Source organism: Castor canadensis, chromosome 6, assembly GCF_047511655.1.
Source record: "Castor canadensis chromosome 6, mCasCan1.hap1v2, whole genome shotgun sequence".
NCBI classification, from domain to species: domain Eukaryota; kingdom Metazoa; phylum Chordata; class Mammalia; order Rodentia; family Castoridae; genus Castor; species Castor canadensis.
This window is the reverse complement of record NC_133391.1, coordinates 32,098,384-32,116,014: the sequence shown is the minus strand read 5'-3', so window position 1 is coordinate 32,116,014 and position 17,631 is coordinate 32,098,384. Positions and strand designations below refer to the sequence as shown.

General features: G+C 38.9%; 1 pseudogene; it reads right to left on the bottom strand.

The window, feature by feature from the left end:
* Nucleotides 1-5,592: 5,592 nt before the first annotated feature.
* LOC141424556 (small nucleolar RNA SNORA11) lies at nucleotides 5,593-5,731 on the bottom strand (annotated as a pseudogene).
* Between the last annotated feature and the right edge of the window lie 11,900 nt (nucleotides 5,732-17,631).

The window sequence follows — 17,631 nt, the reverse complement described above, 5'->3', positions numbered from 1 at the left end:
CAAAAAAGTCAGCAGAGATCCTGTCTCAAAAACAGACTGGGGGTGTGACTGTGATTCCAACTTCTTGGACAGTAGGAGAATCACAGTCGGAAGCTGGCCTAGACAAAAAGAGCAAGACCCTACCTGAAAAATACTAAAAAGCAAAAAAGGCTGGGGATATAACTCAAGTGGTAAAGTGCTTGTCTAAGCATGAAGCCCTGAGTTCAAGCCCCAATACTTTAAAATTTATTTATTTATGTGTAAAAAAGAAACACATGAAGTTAATTTTGATACATTTCACCTAACCTGACATATCCAAGATATACAATATAATTTCCAGATTTAGTTGACATAAAATGATTAATGAGAGTTTTACAATTAATACTATCTTCAAATGCTGGCGTGTATTTTACACTTATTTCACATTTCAACTGTTCAGTGTAACCAGTGGCTACCATACTGAGTAGCACAAGTCTTCTGGACAGCTAGAAGTTTAACCTGAATAATTCTCCAGGGGCTCATTGTGACAAGACCTGGACCAGAAATTGGGACCATCCATCAGTCTGCAGTGATCCATTAAGATAACATGACTTGTCAGACTGGCTTCAACTTTCCATAATTCATAATTCCACAATTTCCACTCAAAATTCCATAATTCTGAATAACTATATGATGGAGTTACTAATAGACTCTGGGGTAGATAAGTAAGCAAATTTATAATATTCATACTTTGCCACCACTGCATTTATGGACATACACTCTCCTTCTTTAACTTTAATCTGTATTGATTTACCAGACTGAAGATACATTGCTCTCTTCCTTTTCACTAAAGAGAACTAAGAGTAGAGTTGAGGATTAGCTATGACAAATCTCAATCTCCCCTACAGAAAACTGGACTTAGGGTAAAAAATGTTGCACCTCTTAAACTAAGAACATTAACTAAAGGGGGAAGGGAATAATTACTGAGAAGTTAGGATACTGAAGGGGGAAAAGAATGGAACTATGTTACATGTACATAATTGAAGTCAACATAATGAAAACCACCAAACACTATAAAAAGTGAGGAGGAGGGAGGGGGAATGGGAATATAAAGGAGGGGGTTGAACTTGTTCAAAGTACACTGTACACATACATGGAATTATCACAATAAAAACCCCTCATATTAATGTATAAACCTAAAAAAACAAAACAACAACAAAAAACACCTGCTGTGGGCATAGCTCAAATGGTAGCTTATGCATAGCACGTGTGAGGCCCTGAGTTCAAACCCCACACTAAAAAAAAAAAAAGAAAGAAACATAATTATTTCAGCACAATTGATTAATACAAAAGTTGCAGATACTGCCAGGTACCAGTGGTTCACGCCTATAATCATAGCTACTTGGGAAGCAGAGATCAGAAGGATAGCAGTTCCAGCGAGGCCAGCCTGAGCAAAAGAGCGAGAACCTATTTCAAAAATGCCCAACATAGAAAAGGGCTGGCAGAGTGGCTCAAGTGGTTGAACACCTACCTAGCAAGTGTCAGGCCCTGAATTTGAGAACCAGTGACATTAAAAAAAAAAAAAAAAAGTTGCAGCTTCTGAAAGGCTTTGTTGTGTTTGTCTTACTTCCATTTTTTCCTAAATCATTTAGATAGTTTTTTACTAGCATATTGGTTAAGTTTTGCTGGAAGAACTTGAAAAGATTACCAGATAAATAAGAACTGAAAGAAGCCTTATACCATTTCAACCTTACTCATTTAAAAATAAGAAACTGAGCACAAAAATATTAATCACTTTTCAAACTTATTCATCTATTTATTGGCAAAGATAGAACCAAAACCTGAATTTCTTTCCACTCAATCCAGTGTCCTTTCCACCGTACAATTCTGATAAAAAAAAAAAAACCCAAGTGTTGACATTGAATACAGTGTGTTTCAAATGTCAGCTTTCACTAAGTTCATAACAACTGGTAAAATGCTAGAACCATACAGAGAATCTGCAAATACTCTCAACTCTCTTTGGAATAGAGCACGGCTCTCTGGCCACTAGCAATGTTCAGCTCTTTCCAATTAGGATCTCTGGAGAGGAAACCAAACAGCTGTGTGCAATTTTCTTTCAGAGCATTTTGGAACTAACTTTGTGAAACAATGAATAATATATATCCTCTCCTTCCTGTCAAAGGTTACTTCTGCCTCTTTCTGTGTGTAGTATTTCTCCCCCTGACCCTGTTCTAATCTACTTTCTTTATTCTTTTAATCTTCATTATTTCCTTTTATATCCTCACTTGTGTAGGAATCAAATCTCATGGGATATCTAATTTAAATTTTTATCTAGAAGACTCAGTGTCTCCTTTTTTTTTTTTTTTTGGTAGATATGATACTTCTGAGTAGTGCATTCTTAGCCAAGTAGAACAAAAAAGGGAAAGCACCAATTTATCTCTTCAGTTTTTGCTCCTGAAAGGCTTTCTTTTCTTCTTCTTAAATTGAACTCTTTCTGTAGTCAGACTTCCTTTAGGTCACCATTAGCATTCTTAACTACTCATTGTAATGATCTACTTAAAACTCAGTTTGGGGGGGTTGAAGGTCTGGCTCAGGGGTTAGAGTGCCTGTCCAGCAGGTATGAGACCTGGAGTTCAAACACAAAAATAGTCAAAAGAAAAACAAAATTGGATCTGTCTATTAAACTAGATTTATAATGCTCACTCAACATAGAAATTTTGGAGTTGAAATTGTGACAATTCGGGAGGGTAAAAATAAAAGAATTAGTCAAGAGAGAAGAACTAGTCAAAATACCATTCAAGTTTTGATTTCCATAAGATAAGTTCGTAAAGTTGAAGTACATATAAAAAATTGGGCTGGAGTTTTGGCTCAAGTGGTAGAGCACCTGCCTAGCAAGCACAAAGCCCTGAGTTTAAATTCCTTAACCATCAACATATATAAATACACACACACATTAATGAATAGAGGGATTATCTGCATATATATCTGCCTTCTCCTGTGGGATTTTAAAAAGCTGTAAACTCTTTACAACTGGTAAGGAGAGAGAGGAGAGAAAGAGAATTGGAGAGAGAGAACTGGTAAAGGAAAGTCCTAAATTTTTTGCCCCTGTGTTTTGATTAAGCTCATCCCATCTCTGTTTGTAGAATAATAAACAGTACCCCACGAGGCCACCCAGAACCGTTGTCTGTGACTAATGACTACTAGAGGTCATAACCACAGGTATTCCCCCAGTTCAAAAAGTAAAAAGATCACAGAAAAGAACCACCAATGCAAGTCTTTACTCATTTCCTGCATGGGGAACAGGAAGTGTTTCTTTTTTTCTCCCATTTCTTCCTACATTTACCCTGTTATATGAAATAAATCATTGCTAAAATATATATACATATATATATATACACAAAAATTACGCAAAATTGCAGTTTTTGCCAATGTAGATCTGAATACATATTTATTTTGAAATTATGGGATAAATATAAACAAGGAGAGTAATATTTACCTCTTCCAAGTGTTTAGATCTCCAGAAATCTTTGCACTGTCAGCAAACTCTTGCTTTTTTCCTATGCCTTAATCCCTTATTATCCATCACTATTGGGTTTTTAATAAGTGAGGGATATTGGGGAACAGAGTCGGAGCAAAAATAAGCTTTATGAGCCCTGCGCCAGTTGCTCGTGCCTATAGTCCTAGCTACTTGGAAGACTGAGATCAGGAAGATTGTGTTTCAATGTCAGACCCAATCATCAAATCTGATGTCTGGTGAGGACCCTCTGCTCACAGGTGGTACCTTATATGTGTTCTCTGTTGGTGGAAGGGCAAAAGGCTCACAAGTTCCCTCAAGCCACTTATTAAGGATGCTAACCCTATTCATGAAGGAGCAGAGACCTTGTGACCCAAGCACCTCTTAAAGGCCCCACTTTCTAATGCTATCACATAGATGATCAGGTTTCAAATAGGAATTTTGGAGGGACACAAAATATTCAGACCATAGCACCTGTGTTCTCTTTAAATTATATTTTGCTACAATTTACAATTAGGGATAAGCTTGTTGCAAATTTATACCTAATGCAAATTTACACCTAATAATTTCAAAAATAATTTCAGTAAAATGATTTTTTATTTTTATTTATTTATTATTTGGTGGTACTTGGGTTTGAACTGAGGGCCTCAATGCCTGCTTGTCAAGTACTCTCTAACACTTGAGCCACTCCAACAGACTTTTTGTGTGTTGGGTATTTTCTAGAAGTGGAGTCTCTCTAACTATGTGCCTGAGGTTGGCTTCGAACCATGATCCTCCTGATCTCAATCTCCCAAGTAGCTAGGATTGCAGGCATGAGCCACTCGCACCCAGACAATTTTTTATTTATTTCATTCTTGGTTGGGCAACTTAGAGTGATTTTCAACAGCTTGATTCTCAAGGCAGTTTTTCTTCTTTTGGTATCTACCACATTTAAGGCAGAAAGGAATGATCACGTCCTGGCACTGGTGGTACACACCTGTAATCCTAGCTACTTGGAAGGCAGAGATCAGGAAAATCATGGTTCTCGGTGAGTTCCAGCAAATAGTTTAAGAGACCCTACCTCAGAAATACCCAACACAAAAAAGGGCTGGTGGAGTGGATAAAGTGGTAGAGTGCCTGCCTACCTAGATGAGGCTGTGAGTTCAAACCTCAGTACAGCCAAAAAATTTAAAAAAGAAGTAATCAATAAGAATGGTTTTATTGATAAAGATGGGGCAATTTTTGCCAGATATGGTGGCTTTTATCTGTAATCTCAGCCACTAGGTTAGTGGGGACTAGGAGGATCACAGTTCAAGGCAAAAAGTTAAGAAGACCTCATCTCAACCAATAAAAGCTGGGTGCGGTGGCACACTCTGGGATCCCAGGTAAGAGGAGGCATAGATAGGAGGATCATGGTCTGAGGCCAGTCCTGGCAAGAATGCAACACCCTACTAAAAAAATAGCCTGAAGCAAAAAAAGTCTGAGGATGTAACTCAGGTGGGAGGCCCTGAGTTCAAACCCCAGCAATGTAGAGGTCTGGGATATACAGGTTAAATGTAAAGACCAGCAGGGGAGATAAGATCTGAGCCTCCTCCATACTGCCCAGAAACACCCCAGTTAACACTGCAGTTCTGGAGGTTCCTTGCATCCTGCAAGGAGGAGAAGGGGAGGGGAGGAAGAGATAACCTGTTCCAACCAGTTCTGAAGGCATACTCAGTGTAGCCCACCTATCACCTTTAGTAAAACTTTTAGGTGTTTTTTTCCCCCCTTAGGACTTCATAAATATTACTTGCGTCTCAAGCATATATTTATAAATTGTGAGTATGGACTGGCTGTCAATCAAATCTGCCCTACATGCAAGATGCACAGATTTTTCCCAGCAACTTGAAACAAGCTACATGAAAACCAGATAGACCCCAGACCATGGGGCACTTGATCTGGGAGGCTCTAGCCCTTGGTTTTTCCCTTAAGGACCTCTCTTCTTTCTTTCTTTCTTTCTTTTTCTTTCTTTCTTTCTTTCTTTCTTTCTTTCTTTCTTTCTTTCTTTCTTTCTTTCTTTCTTTCTTTCTTTCTTTCTTCTTTTCTTTCTTTCTTTCCTTCCTTCCTTCTTCTTCCTTCCTTCCTTCCTTTCTTTTTTCTTCATATATAGGGCATTTGTTCATAGGAAGGGCAAACATTTTGTGTTCCTCCACACAATGACCACAGATTCCTTATGCATGTGTTATAAACAGAGGATAGGGTGTTACTTTCAACAAAACTTGCTGCTTTGCTATGCACTCCTTGTCTCTCAGATCAATTCTTTGATTGTGACCCCAGACAAGGACCTGACATGATTTCTAATCCCCCGGTAACACCAGTATCACCACCAAAAAAAAAAAAGAAGGGACAATTTGGAGCTTGTCAAAATAGAAAGCAAGTGTACCCACAGTGAGAGTTTTGTAATGAGATACCAAAGGAGTAAACTTAAATTGGAATATTATAATTTGTACACTCAAAACTATAAGAGTCAAATTAGATCATTACTTTGTTTTGGGGAATGATGATATTTTGTATATTTACTATTATTTTTCTGCCGTCCTAAAAAACAAAGTAGCTAAAAACTTGTATGGCAGCAGGTGATCAGGCAGTCAATATCAAGAAATATGTTGCAGTAAAGACAAATATTTACCATTTGGCTCTGCTATTCCATTCTTTAGTATCTCAATTTGTTGAATTTCTATTTACATTCAAGATTCGTAACCTAAATTGGGCATGGTGGTGCATTCCTGTAATTTTCACACATAGCAGGTGGAGGGAGGAGTGGATCTCAAGTTTGAGGGCAATCTGGGCTACACAGGAAGATCCTGTCTCATAAAAAGCAAAGCAAATCCAAAAAAGACTCATAACATACAACTGCCACGAAATGAAATATTTCCCTAATTATTTCCTTAATGCTAATGTTAGGAAACATGACATTAAAAGTGAACCACTAGGCATATAAAGGCCTCAGATAACAGAAGAATGTCATTTTATTTGAATTGTACTAATATATACAAAGGCTGACTAGCTATTTCATTACACCTAGTAAAAGAAAAGCAGAGTTTTTTTCCCTTTTCTTTTTCTTTTATTTATTTATTTATTTATTTATTTTCATTTATTCATATGTGTATACAATGTTTGGGTTATTTCTCTCCTCAAAAGAAAAGCAGAGTTAAATGGCACCAAGAAGGTAGCATCAAAATGTTGGGTGAGAAACCCAACCATGTAACAAAATGATTTTGAGGTGTCCTTTTGAGTTACTCACACTCTTTGTGGGCAGGGGATTAGTTGATGGTTGGATGTAGTCCTGATTTTTTGTGAAGCATACATAGGATTGTGCTGTCTTATTACCCAGGTCTGACAGGAGAAGTTGTCTGCTCTGGAGGATGATTGTCCACATTCCATCACTCAACTCTTCTTCATAGCTTAGGAAACAACTCTTACTATGACTGCTTAACAGGTGTAACTGGGCACACCCTAGTCTTAGTTTCTGATCCAACACATTCTGGTTCCTCGAGATTACTTGGCTCTTTCTTAGCCTCTGTTATGCCTGAAACTCTTAATCAAGCTGTACATGTCTACAGAAATAGGCCACAGTTCTTTGTGAGATACAAACCTGTCGAGAAAATGCTGGATTGGGGTTCTGGATGCCTTATGCTCCAGTAGGGAGACATGCACAATGAGAATAAGTTTTGCAATTCAAGGACTCTTCCCATCATCCCAAATGAAAAACTAGAAAGAACAGCAAGCATATCTTCTGGATAAAAACTTTCTCTTCCTTTCAGTTGATCCTCTCCTTTTGCTATTCTTCTAATTTCATTTGTCCTTAACTCTCAGTCCCATTAATTCTCATATCCATCTATTTCCATGCTAGTGACAACAGCACCATTTCTTGAACATTAATAGGAGACACTTTTCATCTGGTATCTGCCATGGTCTAAGTACTAAGTACTTACAGCTATCATTTCTAACCTTCATACCAGCTCTGCAAGATAGGTATCATTGTCCTAATTTTACAGATGAGAAACTCAAAGCTCAGACTGGTTATGTGACTTGCCCATGGTCATACGCTAACAGATGCAGAATAGGTCTTCTGACTCAGGTGTGTCGGGGTCCAAAGCCAGGACCAGGACCATCTTTTCAATTTTGACTGACACTTCCTATAGATATTTGGGGTTTTTGTTTTGTTTTTTTTTCCTTTTCTTTGTTGAGGTTTTATCTTGGGCTTTGCACTTGCTAGGCAGGTGCTCTACAGCTTGAGCCACACCCCCAGCCCTTTTTGCTCTGGTCATTTTGAAGATAGGGTTTTGTTTTTTGCCCAGACCAGCCTGGGCTGTCCTGGAACCACTATCCTCCTGATCTCAGCCTCCAGTGTAGCTTGGAATGACAGGCCTCTGGCACCATGCCTATCTATTGGTTGAGATAGGGTCTCATGAACTTTTTCTTGGCCTCCAAATGCCATCCTCCTGGTCTCAGCCTCCCAAGTAGGTAGAATTACAGGTGTGAGCCACAAGCTTCTGGTTTTGGATGTTTTTATCTATAGATGATGTGAGTCTACCAGTTCCAGAGAGTCCAATAATCAAGCATTCATTGATGACCGAACTTGCTTGGAAATTATGGATGAAGCTATATCACTCTATAGTTATCTTCATTCTCTCACTTCCTTCCATTTCTATCAACCCTCCAGGCTCAGACACATGAAAACAAAAGAGGAGGGGAAGGATATGTACAGAGTGATTTAAATGCAAGAGTGTGGCTGCTTTTCTTTTTATACACTGATTTCCTTTTTCTGTATTTCTTCTTATTTCTGACTTACAATATAGAATTAACCTCAATTTCCACTTCAGCTTTGCTCTCCCACCTCCATTTAAATTTCCAATTTGATTTATGTAAATTAAATAGCCTCTTACCACTGCAATCGATGGAAGAATTGGAGAGAATTCTGACTAACTAGGTTTGTTTCTGTGATTTTCTTTTTTCTTATTCCAAAATGAAAGCTGAGATTTTGGAAAGTAATTTGCAGGGCTAAAAGCAAAAGTTGTTTTAAGCTCTTTATGTTGTGAAAATCCAAACCCACCAAAGAAACTATGCTAGGGTATTTAGAGTGTAGAAGAGGAGGGTTAGTGCTTTTGAGAAGAGGTAAACAAGAGCAGGATCCAAGGCTAAGAGGCTCTCAAGCCTGGGACTACAGGATACTGTGGGTAATTAGGACTGTGATCTATGCCTTTTGTGCCCCCTGGAAGGACTTTGAAGTGTGAGAGATATCTTCACGGTGGCTCATTTTGGTACCACCCTGTTCCTGCTAAAAATTCCTTTGGTCACTGTAGTGTAGAGCCTTGGAACCCCTGGACTTGGGAATTGCTGCAAACTGGACAATGTGCATGTGAATATAGGTTGAAGACTAAACAGTTTGCCCTATGTAAGAGTCTTGGGATGAACATGGATAGGAAGGAGAGGTAGAGTCACATCAATGACTGAATTTCTTGCCACCTTGGTGAGATGGGTTCCCAAAATAAGATTAAGTTGAAGAAAATAATGTAGGCTAGTATATATGTGTGTGGTGTGCCCCTTAGATCCATTTGTCCACCTTTCCTCCTTGTTCTGTGCACCAGAGTTTAGCCATTTTGAACAGCTTCTGTTGACTTCTTTGCCCTCTGGTATCTGGTTAGGTCTACCAATTAGGAGACACTGGGAAGAGAGCAAAATGAATTGAGATATTTATTCCTAATGGTCCTTCCCTAAGAGTTCACTGGGTCACTTTATCAGATCCTGTCTGGTGGCTCTTCCTTACAGTGCTTTTCTTTGGGCCGGATTCTGGTAACCATTCCCTCTCCTTGCTCTCTTGAACCTAGAATATTTAGCAGCTTCCCTGTTATCATTGGGCCTAGGAGTTGTGCGCCATCCCTAGTTGATTTTCCTTAATCCTACATACACCCTTTTGATGGATACTGCTTTATTTATTTTTTTAGTGGTACTGGAGTTTGAAATCAGGGCCTCACACTTGCTAGGCTGGCACTCTACCACTTGAGCCACACTCCCAGCTCTCTATCTGCACATTTTTATGCAGTTCTTTGTTAAATTCTCCTCAATTAATTGCCCTTTATCTTATTCATTTATGGCCAACATCATAACTGATATATTATGTGACTTTTTTACATACCTGATTATATGGATTATTATTCAGACCCCTTATATATGCCACTCTTTTCCCTTTTCTTTTGGAATTACAAAGAAATTCTTATGTAGTCCATGTCAGAGGCATGGGTAGATTACAACTTCTAGCAACCAAACCAAAGCAATTTGAAAATTTAACACTGAAAGTCCACATCTTGGGAAAGCTTCATTCTCAGGTGAACTGAATGCCATTCAAGCTCTCAAGGACCATACTATTGAGTTCGGTGTGCACTCTGGGAAGTCTCTAGTGATATGCATCTAGAAGAGATGGTTTGAAAGTTGCTACACAATTCTACACATAAAATAATTCAGCAGGACATAAAGGAAGGAAATGTGAGTAACCACAACTTTATAGCATTCTGAAAATGCTTGGAGAATACTTTTTCATGATATAACACTATCATTTAATAATCAATTATTAAAAATTAAACCTCTTCCTGAAGATGGATGACCAATGTGATCAAAATCCTGAGTGCAAGGTACAAATTATTTCCCAAAACTTGGATGCATCATCTGGTACTGACACATGGTTTAACAGGTTGGAACTCATGATAAAGCAAGAAAAGGCCATTGAGATTGCAATGAAAATAATTACTTATCAAAAACTGAGAGTGTTTTTAGGAGACACGATTTCTATCCCAAGGAAAAAGAAATTTCTATATCAGGATAGTGAGGTGACAGTCAAGAAAAGAACACAAGCTGTAGAATGTATGCAGAGGTCAGCCCAGAAAGAACGCTTTGTTCTCACCTAATGTGTTTCAGAGACTAGTTGAAGTCACATAAAAGCTAATTTGGGGGACTTACAACCAGAGAATATTGTAGTTAAGCCTCCCAAGTGTTGCCAGAAAATTAGGGGAAATTATGTTCATAGAAAACTTAGAGAACTGTCACAGTGAATACTGGATCTCAGAGCCTGGAGGAAACTGAGGCTGGCTCCTTCAGCACAGGTTGGGGCAGGAACAAGCAGAACATCCTTCACGGTGCAAATCTTAATCTGACTGAACTCAATCCCTCCCCAGCACAGATTTCTCCCAACTAGAAATCCTGGTGAACAGGAAAAGATGAAATAATTTTCTTCCACAGTAGGATGTACTCTGGAGGCAGACATACTTCTTTTTGGTCCAACTGGATTGGTCCAGCATTGTGAGAGAATAGATGGGGAGTTAATATGGCAGTGATAATCTCTGAATACAACAGTTTAAAGTTTAGATAACCGGTATACCTGAATTCTAAATGGGTTATCCCCCTTCCTGTCTCACTTGAGAACCAGCTTCTGTGAGGACTGCATCCTGATGCCTTCACTAAATTATTATAGACTTCAAGCTGCCATCAGGGTGATGACCTGAGGTACCTGCAGAGAGCCTGTAACTTGAAAGATGTTTGTTGTCATAGTGATATTGGCAGCATTCATAATGGTTAAGGATGAAGATTGAAAGCTATATTTCCTGGGTTTTCAATGTTATAGACTATTTAACCTCAGAGGAGTTCCTATTTCCTTGCTTTTGTTTCCTCATTAGTAAGTGGAGACAATGGTATATGTAAATATAAGGTTGTTGTGATGATAAATGAGACAATGTATGTGAAGTTTTTAGAATAGTATCTGGCACTCTCAGTTAATGTCTGCTTATCTTCATCATCAGAAGGATAGGCATTAAGAATTCATGGTGTAGGATCACCATTCTTTTATTGTTTTTTTGTGGAAGATCACTGCATTGTGATTGATTGCACAATGAATATTTGTGATGAAGAAGCTAAGGTGTGTTTGGGTTCTCAAGGTATGGGCCACTATTATTTTAATAAAGGCCACATTCACTTAAAATCTCTTTTTTTAAAGTTTTAGACATACAACTTGTGGATAGTTCAATCTTTGGTCATAGCATTCAGAGCTCTTTGTTTCACAGTACTTGATGCCTCTTTTGCTTGATTCACATTCAAGCAAGTCGAGCAAAACTCAACTTTATGTGCCTACAAATCAAACAATTAGAATACCTCTATGTACTTTGCTAAGAAACTAAGGAAAGGTAACTAGTTTCTACCAGGTAATTTCTTTTTAATAGTGAATTTCCTGTGCTTGGAGAACACTTTTGAGAATGTTAAATAAACTAGAACTTGGAAAGAGGTGATAGATAAGGAAGGAGAGGAATAATGCCTTTTTACTCTTTTTCCAAATGTGGATGGATGTGATCAGGGAGCCTGAGGGGCCAGGGAAAGGAAAGGAGGGAGGGTAAGTCCCCTAGGGATGACTGAAGAGACATGGTTGAAAATGTGGTTTGGATGAGCTACCTGATTGCTCCTCATGAAGCTCTAATATGTTTAAGCCCCACACAGCTGCTCCATTTTATGAAACTCCAAGTTACCTAAGGCTAACACAGACTCCGGGACCTTGTACTAGCTCTGCAAATGGGTGGACTTGGGATTGTTTTGAGAGAAAGAAAAATTTCTGAGAAGACTCAGTTCCTGTAAGGAACAGGTAAAAACTGGCTCCTGTACTCAGATTTCATGTTCAGCTCTTGGGTAACTCAGGGAAAATATTGCCCTTATATCCCAGCCCTGATTCTTCTCTAAAAGACCTCTCAGGCTAAAATAAACACTGTTTATTTTTTTATGCTGTAAGGGGGAGAATAGAATAGGAACACATTTTTCTTTACAGGTATGTAATGATTGATAGTGAGAATGGGACAGGACAATATTGAAGTATAATATGAGCTTATTAATATTTTTGCCAGTCTGGTTGGATGACAGGTTGGATTTGATTTAATTTTACTGATAGTAAGTAAAGTACTGTGATAATTCATGACTATCTCATTTTGTGAAGATGCATGTCTTCATGTTGTTATTTCCTCAAAACTTTATTGCAAGTGCAGCAAGTTAATAGATGAAGATGTTTTGCAACAGTAAATTTAATGTCTACCCTGTCTTAAACCACATACTACAGAACTAGTTCTAACTAGTTAATTTGTCCCCCCAGCTAGCAGATCACAAAAAGATTGGTGTAGAAGCTATGAGTCATCAGAGTGATTCCAAAAATTTGCCCTTCTTATGTTAACATATTAAACAAGAAACACAGCATTAGCAATGTCCTCTGTCTCAAGGCCATGGTATTATCACTTCCTGTTGATTCTAGGATGCCCCAGGGAAATTTTTTCTTTGATAAGTTCTTCATTTTCTCATTTGATTAAATTTTTTTTAAGGTGGACATGCTGGAACATGCCTGTAATCCCTTTTAACCTGCTTCTCCTCCAACCCACTCGTTACAGATAGCCACAATTAAAATTTTCTATTATCTGATTAGATACAGTAATGAATGATAGACTATGGGAAGAAATATGTTAATGAATCCTACTGGTAGAAAATAAACAAATAGATCAAAAGAAAAAGTGCTTACTTAGTAACAAAATGCTGTCTACCAGTGGATATGGAAGCCCAGCAGGAGGTACAAATTCAAATTTTCCTACCATCTTGCCACACATTGAATCAAGTTTCATCAATGGACATTAAATTAAGAACTTTTAATGAGGAGCAGGACATTTCCATGAATTTAAAGTGTCTCCCCCTTTAATACCACTCTATCACCACAAGATAGGTCTTCCAAACAAAAAATCAACAAAGAAATCCTAGAACTAAGTGACACCATAGATTAAATGGACCTAACTGATGTCCACACAGTATTTCATCTGACAACAGCACAATATACATTCTTCTCAGCAGCCCATGGAACTGTTTTCAAAATTGATCGTATCTTACGTCACAAAGCAAGCCTCAGCAAATATAAGAAAGTAGAAAAAAAAAAAAAAACCTTACATTCTATTTGGTCACAATGCAATAAAACTGGAACTCAACAACAAACAACAAAAACAACAGCAGAAAATACACAAATAATTGGAGGCTGAATAACACATTGTTCAACAATCAGTGGGTTATAGAAGAAATAAGAGAGGAAATCAGAAGGTTCCTGGAAGCTAATGAAAATGAAAACACAACCTACCAGAACCTATGGGACACAGCAAAGGCAATCCTAAGAGGAAAGTTTGCAGTCATCAATACATATATTAACAGGAAAGAAAGATCTCAAATAAATAACTTAAGGCTACATGTCAAGCTCCTAGAAAAAAACAAGAACAAGAAAAACCCAAAACAAGCAGAAGGAGAGAATAATAAAAATAAGTTCTGAAATTAATGAAATAGAGACCAAAAAAAAAAAAAAAAAAAACCCAAAGAATCAATGAAACAAAAAGATGGTTCTTTGAAAAAATAAAGAAGATTGACAAGCCCCTGGTAAAACTGACAAAAATAAGGAGGGAAAAGACCCAAATTAGTAAAATCAGAAACAAAAAAGGGGAGATAACAAAAAAATTCAGGAATCATCCATAAAATCATCAGAGACTACTTTGAGAATAAATCAGAAAATCTTGAAGAAATGGACAAATTTCTCAATATTTATTACCATCCAAAACTGGACCAAGAGGAAATAACAGGGCAAATCCAAAATGAGAGATGTTATATTAAAAAAAAGGTGGAATGTAGTCTTCAAAAATGCCAATATTATTTTTAAAAATGCTGTGAAAACCATCTAGATTAAAGGAAGTGTAAGAGATATGACAACCAAATGCAGACTAGATTTGACCTGTGTGCTGGAAGAGAAAAAAAAATACTATATAAGAAATTATTAGGCCAATTGACAAAGTTGAATTCAGCCAGTAAGTTATCCTATCTAATATTGTGGTGAATGTGAAATTTATAGAGGTTGATTAACTGTGGTTATATAAGAGAGTATCATTATTTTTATTAAATATGTTCTGAAAAGTTTAGTAGAAAAGGAACTTTTTTTTAATTTTGGAACTGAGGTTTGAACTCAGGGCTTTGCACTAGCAAAGCCACACCTCTCTCCATTTTGATCTATTTATTTATTTGGTGGTACTGGGGTTTGAACTCAACTTGCTGGGCAAGCACCCTACAATGTGAGCCACTCTGCCAGCCCTTTTTTGTGTTGGTTATTTCTGAGATAGGTTCTCACCAATGACTGACTCATGATCCTCCTGATCTCTGCCTCCTAAGTAGTTAAGATTACAGGTGTGAGCCACTGGCACCCAGCAAGGAACATGATTTATGTTATTTAACCTCAAATAGTTTAAGCAAAAAGAGAACGAATAAAGTTAAAAGGGTAAAATGTTAATAAGCATTTCAGAAAAGTATGTGGATTTTTTGTACCACTCTTAAACTTGTAAATTTTCAGTATCTTTAAAATTATTCACCAATAAAAGTTAAAACATTTAAAAGCATGCTTTCTTATTCTTTTGAGCGTTTTCTATGCATTTAAAATGTTTATTTATACTATACATCCAAACACATTTTTTGCCATTATAAATAAAATTTTCTTTTAAATTTTATTACTCCACCACTTGCTATAATGAAACACCAGAGACAGGCAAGACACTAAGAAGATTTGGAGTGGTTCTCAGAGGAGCACCAAGACCTGTAGGATCAAGAAGCAGAAAGGAGAGCACCTGTAATTGATTATGAGGTTTAGGTTTGTAGCAGTCCCATAACATAAATCAGCCCCATGACATCTTAGGAATGCAGAAGCCCCCACAGCCTGAGAAAAGCAGAGGAACTGGCCTAGACTAGAGAAAGCAGGAAATACAGAAAGCCTTGTGCACACCAAGAATGGACCTATAGGATTGCGCCACATCCTTTTCTTTATATTTAGGTGGAAGCCTTACATATATAAAAAACTCTGCCCTCCCATGCTTCGGGGGACCCAGTTTCCAGACACTGCTGTACATCTCTCAGCTCAGCCTTTCTCTGTCAATGAAGTTTCTTTTCTGCCTGTAACTTTGGTGCTCCAGCCTCTTATTCTTAAGTGTTCTGAGAGCAAGAACACTCTAGCATGTTAGTGGATCACCTCGTGACATCTTGGTGACTAAGAAGAGACCCTCTTCTCTCCAGAGTGAAAGGTCCATATCAGTTGTGCCTAACCAGAAACAGTCTGCCTGGGAAGTGACCTTGATCATCTGGCAGTCCTATGGATTCTGTCTACTGGGAAAGCCTCCCTGCTGTGGAGTAGCCAAAAGCAGAATTCTCTGGCTGCCTTCTCCTTCCGTCAGTAGGAAGATTTCTCTGAAAATAGAGGGGGAATTTCTCAAGCCCACTAAGGCTTCTGGCAGAATCCAGCACATCCCTCTTCAGAATGCAATATGCTGAGCCTGTCCTGGGGTTTATACAGGACCGCCTATTGCCACATGGGCAAATCTGAATCTCTCTGGCTGCCAGACTTTTTCTCTCTCTCTTATTTCTACACTATGACCCAATGGCCCTTTTGCCCCTGACAACACTGGGTGACTTTCCTCAAGGACATATGGGAGGACACCATGCCTTCATTTAGTAGAGAGATAATAAAGTGTCTTTGCCCTCAGGAGGTTCCCTGCCCTTTCTGTTCCCCCACCTTTCCTTGGATGATGTATGCCCCCCCAAACTGAGTGCCAATTTTTGGGATTTTTACAACACCTCACCAAGTCACTGTCTTCCCTTTCACCCCTCTTGCCCCATCTTTACCCTTTAGGACTGCCGCAGGGAATGTGTTTGCCCTGTTGTTATGACACATACCACTTGGGTTTTTTCCCATGTCTGCCCGCAGAGTGCCCAAGAGATCATCTTTTCCAAAGGCACTCCCTTTCCTCCCTTCTCCAGAAGACACGACTGGCTCCAGGCTCACCCAACACTCCCCTGGCCTTCTTAGCCCTATGTCTCTTATTGAGTCCTTCCTCCTGCAAGTTCTCTCTGAAATGGACACCTTCACTAACTGGAGACATCGTAAGTACTTGGGTTTTAAAGCTGGCAGAATTGCATGTGGTTGAGGCTGTGCCAGTAGGGTGGTTGTAACCCAGAAGGCCTTTTCAGCTTTTCCCTTGGTGTTGTTCACAGATGGCAGAGGGGACAAAATGGAGGTGAGAGGATGCTCTCTCTGGGGAGGGATTTCCTTATTGGGACACTGATAAATAGGAATACCCCCTTCCGTGTAGACCACATGTTTTTTTTCCAGATGCGAACTTCCTCCTCTCAAGTTCCAGAGGGGTCTCCCCTTGCCTGCCTGCTAAAACACTGGAAGGACATCAATCCTGACAATCTTTGTAAAAGGTCTTTGATTTTCTTTTGCACTCAGGCCTGGCCCCAATATCACCTTGGAGATCAGGAAAAACGGCTTGAGGGTGGGACTGTTAACTGCAGTACTATTCTCCAGTTAAACTTGTGTTGCAAGAGGGAGGGCAAATGGATAGAAATCCCCTACATGCAGCTGTTCTTTCTCCTTAAAGAACATCCCCAATGAGTAGAACATGCAAGGAGGTGCTCAAACCTTGATCATGGTTTGTAAAAACACACCTAAAGAAGGGGATACCTCTAAAACACCACCAGTTGCCCCTAAAAAAGCTACTTTCCCCCTCTGCCCAAGAGGAATGAAGAGAGTGGCTGCCCAAGCCCCATGGCTCCCTTGCCTCCTTACTCAGCAGCTCTCATCTACTACCCCCTTCAGCCAGTTCCTAGAGGAGGGGTGGCCACCCAGAAAGAATCCAGGATCCCTTCAGATTAAGTGACTTTAAGGAAATTAAACAGGATTTGGGCAGCTTTACTGATGACCCATACAGGTACATTCAACTCTTTATTACGGTTATCCAAACTTTTGAACTGGCTTGGAAAGATGTCATGCTGCTCCTATATCAAGCCCTCACTTTCCAGGAGCAATAAAGAGCCCTTGATGAGGCCACTCAGGTGGACAATGATTATCACCTAAAAAGTCCTCTGTTAAGCTTGCACCCCTAGAAGGGGAAGCTGAGGACCCCAGAGTCCTGATGGGGGCCCAAGAGGTTCCCAGGATACATCCCAGATGGGATCCCCAAAATGAGGCTGACAAATGGGCTAGACACCATTTTATTCACCTCACCATTGAAGGTTTAAAAAGGGCTAGAGTCAAACCCCTTAATTACTCCAAGGTT